Source organism: Equus caballus, chromosome 17 (genome assembly GCF_041296265.1).
Source record: "Equus caballus isolate H_3958 breed thoroughbred chromosome 17, TB-T2T, whole genome shotgun sequence".
NCBI lineage: Eukaryota > Metazoa > Chordata > Mammalia > Perissodactyla > Equidae > Equus > Equus caballus.
Genome location: NC_091700.1, coordinates 20,044,354 through 20,052,787, shown reverse-complemented (window position 1 = coordinate 20,052,787; position 8,434 = coordinate 20,044,354).

The window sequence follows — 8,434 nt, the reverse complement described above, 5'->3', positions numbered from 1 at the left end:
ATAAAGGTTAAGTATGTGTGAGAACCAGGGGCTAGGAAAATAGGAACTAAAAGGTGGATACTCAGGGAAGTGATTTGCAAAGAGTAAAAAGAAATCAAACCGTGGCTGAAGGGTGAAGTATGCCTCCAACTCTACAAGATGCTCTTAATGGATGAAAGTGGACACTCATAAGGAGAAGATTATATTATGTATACATGTGTAGGTATATCTAAAACAGAGGGAGCCCTGCCCTAGCCTGAAGAGAGGACAACGGGGGAAGGGGGGAGGGTAGGAGGGAGGGAGGAAAAAGAAGTAAGGAAAACAAGCCCCCATACCCAATAAATGCAACTAAGGGAGTCTCTCCTATTTTGTTGAGCTTCCTAAAATTTAGGTTGTGAAAAGAGCTTTAGAGATTGTCTCGTTCATATCCCACCATCAAGCAAATCCATATTTACATTCACTTGGACAAAAGAGAACCTCACGATGTGTCTTTAAGACCGCTACAGCAGCAGTCTCCCCAGCATTCCTCAGGGAAGTAGTCTCCTGAATTTCAAACTTCCAGACTTAAAATGAATCATCAAGTCGTCTCCCCATGATCTATTTAAAAAAATATTTCTAAATGAATGCTGTGTACAACCTCTACTATTTCATGACTAAAGAACAGGACCTGTTAAAATATTTTTATTGAGAAGATCCTTCCAACATCAGGAGACCTCTGAGACCCAACAGAACAAATGTTGAAAAATTAGAATCTCCCCTTAAATAGAAGATGTCAGAGCTAAAAGCTTCCTTGCTTCACAAAGAGACCTTCTAAACCCTGTTTTTTCCACTTTCAGATAAAAACTCTGGCAAGAAAATAGGTATTTTCTGTGCTTTCCAAAGCAATCATTTCCAATTTTTTTTTCTTCTTTGTTCAATAGGTAATCAGACTTCACACTAAATACAGATCACCTGGGTCTTCCAAAGCCGTGTACTGGTAGGATTATATAAAATCTCCAGTCATTATGACAAAACACACAGATGATTCACACAAGCCCAGATTGCAGTGCTTCGGGACTAATGGCATCACACACTCTCTCTGAACCCATCATTTGGAAATAATGAGGTCTGTTTTCCTGGGACAGACCCAGCAACTCAGAGTTGAAAAAGCTAAAAATAAAATCATTTTCTTAAGTTATGCCTCCTTGATCCTTCTTTAATAAAGTTATACCTTGTTATACCTTCTGCTCTTTACTATTAAGAGAAACTCATGAATGTTAGATCATAACCCACTGGGAAACCTACCCACTTTCATGCTGCTTGAGTCACCTTTAGGGGACACATTTTGTGGAAAACTTTGGCCAGAAATGTGGACAAAAGACAAAAGCCCATCAACCTTCCACAAGTTGGATGGATTTTCACTCTTGAAATTTACTATGATACATTTATTTCTCTGGGCTTCTAGCTTACAAAGTATTATCATATTAATTTTGTTGATTTTCTCAACAATCATGTAAGGTAACTAGAACATATATAAGTATCCCAATTTTACAGTTGAAGGAACTAAGACTCAGAAATTAGCTGTCATGTTGCCTCACTGAGACTCACGCTCAGCCCACATCCTCCACTCCAACACAGTGGGAGGACTCATGTCTACCTTCTGCATCTAAACAAATCAGTCAAGACTTCCCAGGTGGCCAGGGCTCAAAGCTTCTAGTTCTCCTACTTTAACCCCTCTCCCTCACCTCACTTCACCTCCTTCAGAATTCCACTTAATCCATTTTGGCCCATTTTATCAACGCACTCAATGAACTCTCCAGAGTTCAATTAGAATGAAATATATAAAAACTCCGAAGACTAGAAGCCCACATATTGGTGTTTCATTTAAACTTCATTTCAGCCCTCAGTTCTTAAATATTAAATTGTGAGTATTAAATTGCAACAACTTTGTTCTTCTAAGCCTTTGGTGACTGATGAAACATTGAACCTCATAACCCAAAGAACACATAATTGTGAACTAACAAACAAGGTGTCTTGTCCAGGGCCTTAATGGCGTTCAGTTGTACGTGGTAGACATTACTGATAGACTCTGCCATTTACGAATAAGTCCTCATCTCTACCCCTCATGGACTCCCTGATGAAAAAGAAATCTCTTTCTCGTCTTGCTTATTATTTTTTGTCTCTTTGAACCAACGTTGCTTTATATTGATTTTCTATTTTTTTAGCCAAGTAAAATATAGATGAATCTTTTCCACTTTAAAAAATAATTTAAAAACATGAAAGTGTCTGCAAAGTAAATGTCTTTTCTCTCCTTCCTAAATATCTGGACGGAAGTATCACCGGTTCTTCCAAACGTGTGGAGTGACAACACAGAAACAAGAGAAGTTATGGGTCTGACCAAATGCTGCTGTTTCTTGAGGATTCTTTAAAAGACACTGCAAACTTGGCTAGGATTCTCAGTCCAATTTTGAAGTTTTCAACTTAGCTTCAGTGTGGGGCACCGATGCTCCCACAGGAAAAAGCAGAAATTGTAGAATCTGATAATAGAGAGTGATTAGAAAAAAGTGAGCTGGGCTTTTAGATGAAAGATCCAGTAAAGGGAACCCCCTCTCTGTCATCCCAGAGCCTTTATTTAAGGATCCTAAACAGTTTCTACACTATGAAGGCCCTTCATATTGCCCTTTTAGGGCTCTTTAATCTCCCCAATCCAGAGCTGAATGAAGCTAGAATTATCTATTTCACTTCGAAGAAGTTCCTTTCTTTCCAGAATTGGAATTACAGCCACCAGAATTTTTAAATTAACATGTTATTTTTCAACAATCTGTTTTTATTTAGCAGTCTAAATGAGCCTATAATAAGTAAAGAAGAATGAGATCTTGCTGTTTTGCTTGGGAATGGAAGAAGCAAACTGTCATAGCCTTGTAGGGCAGAGTATTGAGGACCTCTGGCCTCATTTGTCCCAGGGGAGCCTGGTTTTCATTCTCACCATCCTGACTGTCTCTCGTTTCAAGCCACTCATCAGAAGTGATTAACAGACCACTATTCCTCAAGATGACAGAATGTACTCCAGCACTCTCTATAGTAAGAAGCTCCCTCCCCTGGAAGGAAATCTCACGCAAGGGCTCAGATGCCAAGGTCCTCTTTCAACCCAATGCCAAGGATGTAATTCAAGAGTGAGAGCCATTTTGAAACACTTGCTGTGCCTGTCTTTACACCTTGACTAGTAATTCCTTTACAGCCTAAATCTGCAATTCAAAGTTCAACATTGTGACACTGTTTAATTGGCAGTATCTGGACCTGCTTTCCGTGACGAAGTTCCTGGTGCAATGGTAAAGTGCAGCTCAACAGCCCCAGTCACCCTACCAGAGAGGATCCAAAAAGAGAGAATAATGCCTGAGCACTTTGCTCTCAAAATCAGTGTGAGACGAAAGGAAATAAGGTAAATAACGCTGAGATCTTAAGCAGAAACCACTAATATTAAATATCTTAACAAGGAATGTAGTGATGCTGGTAGGTTTTCCCAGGATCTCAACTAAAAAAACCAAGGGCTTGATTGTCTTAAGCGATTGTCAAAGTTCCTGAGTCTCCAAATCTGTCATCATCCTTAATGTATTCATACAGAAAGCAAAATTTGCCGACATGAAACATGCATTAATGTAACGTTAATGACTTCTTTCATAGGAGAAAGAGCTAATGAATGACTTTACAGTTTGTGCCTATATATGCTTGGAAATTGACATTTCACCAGCCACTGCATTGATCATATGTCAGTTTATAGGAATAATCATCATTAAATTAGACACGTTTATCTTTATTAACATATTCATAACCTCATTTACATTTTTCTTGCTGAATGAAAATTAATATTTGCACATCTAACACCACAGAAAATCAAATTTTCCCCAATGGTGCCAAAGGAACAAGTAAGGACAGAAGCTAATTTGCCTTAGTGCTTCCTCGTATCGCTTCTCTGCCTATTTTAAACAGAGAGGATCAAGTTACTACTTTAGAAAATAAGCAAAACAAATCATTAGTGATATTAATCATTGTCAGTTTATTTTTCCTCCTCTTTTTTATTTAGTTAGGTGCTGACATGTATAAGCTTTAAGTAAATTGAACGTCCACTTGTATTTTATTGCTCGTTACAAACCCTCAAACCACAGCAATAGTCACAGTTTATGTTAGAAACAGCAAAATCGATGTGAATTCTGGAGTTGACAAAGACGAATGGAAGCTCTTACACAGACGCGCTCACCGCTGGGCAGGACCTGCGGGCATCAGGAGTCTCCCATGCCATTTGGAACACAGGCAATGTGGAAGACAATACACCCGGCAGCCAGCTCCCACGCGCTCCCACCCACACCATCACCACAGAGTGGTTCATTTGCAATGCATATCCAGATCATGGACTTTCTTTAAGAAGTAAACCCAGAAACAGAATTCTGCAGCTATGTACCAAACACATTCTAGTTTTTGAAGTCTGTGCTGTGCCGCGGAAGCCTGCCATGGACCTGGGAAAGTAGCTCAGGCTGGGAACCAGAGGAGGAGCCTCATGCTGTCCCAGGGCCACTGGGTGACACCTGGTAAGTCACCTCTCCCTTTGGGTCCTGGTCTTCTCATCCACAAATAATTAGCAATGCCCACAATGTGTGTTTTACTGTTTCTGTGTTCAACAAACGTTGGTGAGCACCTTCTGTTTACCAGGCGCCCTGTGACTGAGACGCCCGGGTCCTTTCACAGTGGCAGTAATTCTGGGAACTCCCTTCCAGCTGTCAGTCTTTTACAATTCAAACCTCTCCATGTTTGTTTCTCTCACTGGATAATAAGGAAGGTGATGCAGTTCCCAACTTTCTGCTGCCGGTGCGACCTGGCATCAATTCCTTCCTTCATTTGGCAGCAAGCATTCCCAGAGTGCCAGCCAGACACCTTGCTAGGCCCTAGAAAAACAAAGACAGCAAGACAGATGTCTGCTCCCTTAGATTTCCCAGCGCCGTAAGGCTGTTAGACCTGTACGAGATAAACTGCCTTGTGATGTGAAGATCTCTTATGACAGAGGTGTGAAAGAATGTGCCAGAGGTTGAGATTACTGATATTTGGGCAACTGATTTTGTCCTGGAAGGAGCAGGAGAAAGTGTCCCTCAACAGCTGCCATGTGAGCTGGTCCCTGAAGGATGCACTGGAGACTGCCAGATGGAGACAGTGACAAAGGCGAAGCCTGTCATCCTGAGCTGAGGGGAGGGCATGAAGCTTCACTGGGGGCAGGAGGGCAGCAGAGGATGGAGGGAATCTATGAAGAAAGGTTCATGAAATCCACTCACATTTTAAACATCTGTTCTCACACGGGAATGATATTTTCACAGTAATCTATTTGCTGAATAAAATTAAAGAAATCCTAACTTACTATTTCCGCCTAGAGTTGACCTTTTACCTTAAAGATAACCTACTTTTTAAAAATTCTGTATAAAAAAAACAAAAACTTGTACATTCTTCCGTGAAAATGTATCAAGGGTTGGGGAAATGTTGCGGTTTTTATAGTATATCACTTTGAAGGGCTTGACTTTTCAGCCGGCCTCAGTGCTTCTCCTTTTCCTCCTCTGAGTGTGCATCTATCCCTCCGTCTGCTGACTTTATACCACTTATGTGATCATATTCCTCTGAGCAATAGGAAGGCTCTGTCCTACCCATTGATTGCAATGCGCAAAACTGCTTTCCAGGTCAAAACTGTGTCATGGAATAGCAGAAAACATGCCGAGGGCTCGGCAGGGTCAGGATTCCTTTTCAAACGACAGTATCAGTTTGCTCGTCTAAGACCTTGGCTGTCCCCGTCCATGGTCACCTTCCTTTGTCATGGGAGAAGTCCCCGCTGGCTACGGGTTCACCAGCAGGAGGAGGTGGAGAGGCACGCAGGTGGGCAGCCGTGGGCCTCTACACCCTGTTTTCTTCCGCCCTCCATGGGACAGAGCCAGGCAGGGCTGGGCCGTCCTTTAGTGTCTGCTGTCAAACACAGGTGTACTTAAAGTGTATGCTCAGATCTTTTAAAGTGCAGAATTTTGCCTTAAAGAAGGAATTCGTGATGCATAAGTCCTTCCCTCTTACTCCTATTTTCCATTCATCTCGGGGCCTCTGCGAGGCAGTCCCCACTCAGTGCCCACCTCCATTAGGAGAATTTACTCAGAGACCAAATGGGCGGGGAGTGGGGCAGGGCCTACAGAGGAGTCAGGTAAAGGTGGGTCATCTCAGTTTGGAGAGCCCTTCTCCTGCCAACACACATGAAATAGCGTTTCTTAGATGATCAAAACACATCATGGAGCCCAACATTTCCATTATGCTGTCCAGACACCTCGAGAAGGCCCGGGGAAGACCACTGGAAGATGTTTCCAGCCTGTGGGTCCTCCTACGGTCCCAGGTCAGGACTGGTACAGCCTGAGGAGTTAGAATGCCCTTGGGAGGCTCAAACTTTATGATTCTATAGTCAGAATCTTCCAAACCCAGCTGCCTAGAGTCATCAGAGGAGTTTAAAAAGAATAAATACACCGGACCAGGACCCACACTAGACCCACTGAACCAGCAACAGCTTGTCAGGGAAAATGCTGCCTTCTCTTCCATGCTGAGCTAGAATTCAGCCAGAAATAAATAAATACATAGCAAAATTAGAATGTGTTCGTAAGTCCCACAGTCAATAAACACAAAGCCGGTCTCTCCCTGAGAGACTGAAATGAACGTTTCTCAAGCTGCCGTCTCTGCAGCGCTCACGTCTGATCTTCTCTGCCCATAAAATCAGAATCTCCAGGACTGCGACCAGGAAATCTGTCTTGTCAAAGACTGCCTGTGCCAGTTCTGACATACAGCTCCAGGGTGAGCGCCCCAACGGTTCCCTCAGAATTTGCGTGACTCGACTGCTATGTGCGCTTTATTGAGGAGAGGGTTGAAACAACCCCTGTTCTGGGTTACTCCAGACTCTGGGCAGCGCCCTGAGTGACCCAGCGGTGCTCCTCAAAGACCACTTTGGAATTTTCCAGCTATTGACCACCAAGGAATCACAACTGATTCCAGCAGGGTGGCCAGCAGATTAACTGGTTTTTTTTTTAACTATTGGAAAAGTTCTTCTCAAAGCTCTGAACCAGTAAAGTGGATCAAACTCACACTGCAAGTGCAGGCTGAGTTCCTGAGAATGTTAGGTTCTGGCAGAGGCCCATTAATCCACTAGGCCACTCAGGGACCAGTGGGCGACGCCTGTTCTGGGTCTACCTCAAGCTCCTAAGATGAAGTTGGTCCTTCGCCCTCTGGAGGGTAGACCCTGCAGGCTGCTTCTCCAGGAGCCGAGGGGTTTTTGTGCTGACTCAGCCACTATTCCTCACAACCGTGGACTCGTTTTCAAAGCAATCAGTCAAGGGCAAGGTCTAGTTTGGCAGCTTTGGAGCAGAATGAAGTGAGCTGCCCACACAAACCCTGAGCCCCTCGTGCCATGACAACCAGCTGCTACCAGACTCGGGCATGAAGATAACAGAGCCATTGCGTGTGTAAATAGTCCCCCATGAGCCCCAAAGACGATTGTCTTTGATCTTCAGGAAAAACAATGACGACAGCGTCATAAATTGTCATCCAAGCATGTCACAGTGTACAAATGTTTTCTGTGCAGTATTTTTGAATTTCTGGAAGCATGCTCTGCACACGTGGCTCAGAGAGGTTAGGTAAGCTGTGTAAGCTCATACAGTTAGTCAGTACCAGAGCCAGAACCTAAGAAAAGCAGAACTGCAGGCTTAAAAGAAATCTCGGTTCCGTGTCCCTGGAAGAAACCAGTGGAAAAGGAATCAATCACTTAGTTCATTGTATTACTAATTGCACTTTGAAGATTTTTTTTTTAAGTCAATAGCTCCCTACATTTCTCATCACCTCATGAAATACACACAGCCTCATGGGTCTCACCAGCCTCTTCCACAGCTCCTGGGACACGCTTGGTCCCTTTTGGCCATCAATTTATTGGGGACTATTGCGCATCACCCACTGCATTGGCCTACTTAATTTCTTTAACTACTACTTAATTTTGATAACTAGTCAAAAACCACGTGCAAAAGGGCCTATGAAACCCTCTCAAACCCAGGTATCAGCCTTGTTCTACCCATAGAGAAAATGAGACTCAGAGAGTTTCTTGAAACAAAGGCCCCACCCAGGAGGGATGGAGGGCGCCTCTTTCAGGGAGGATGGCACCCTGTCTGCTCTGAGTAGGGGTGCATCCACTTTCCTATTGACTCACACTCTTTGCATAAAAGTTTATTTCAATAATGCACATAAAGAGATCATCTCACATAATATTGTAGTTCATTGTGGTATTACAATCACCTTCTGATTTTGACTCCACCCTGTGCTGGATAAATCTACCCAGGACCATGGGGAGCACTTTTTAGAAACGGCACATTCCTGAGCCTGTAAATGACTCCATTAAACAATAAATAACAATAATTAACCTAGTTGCTCA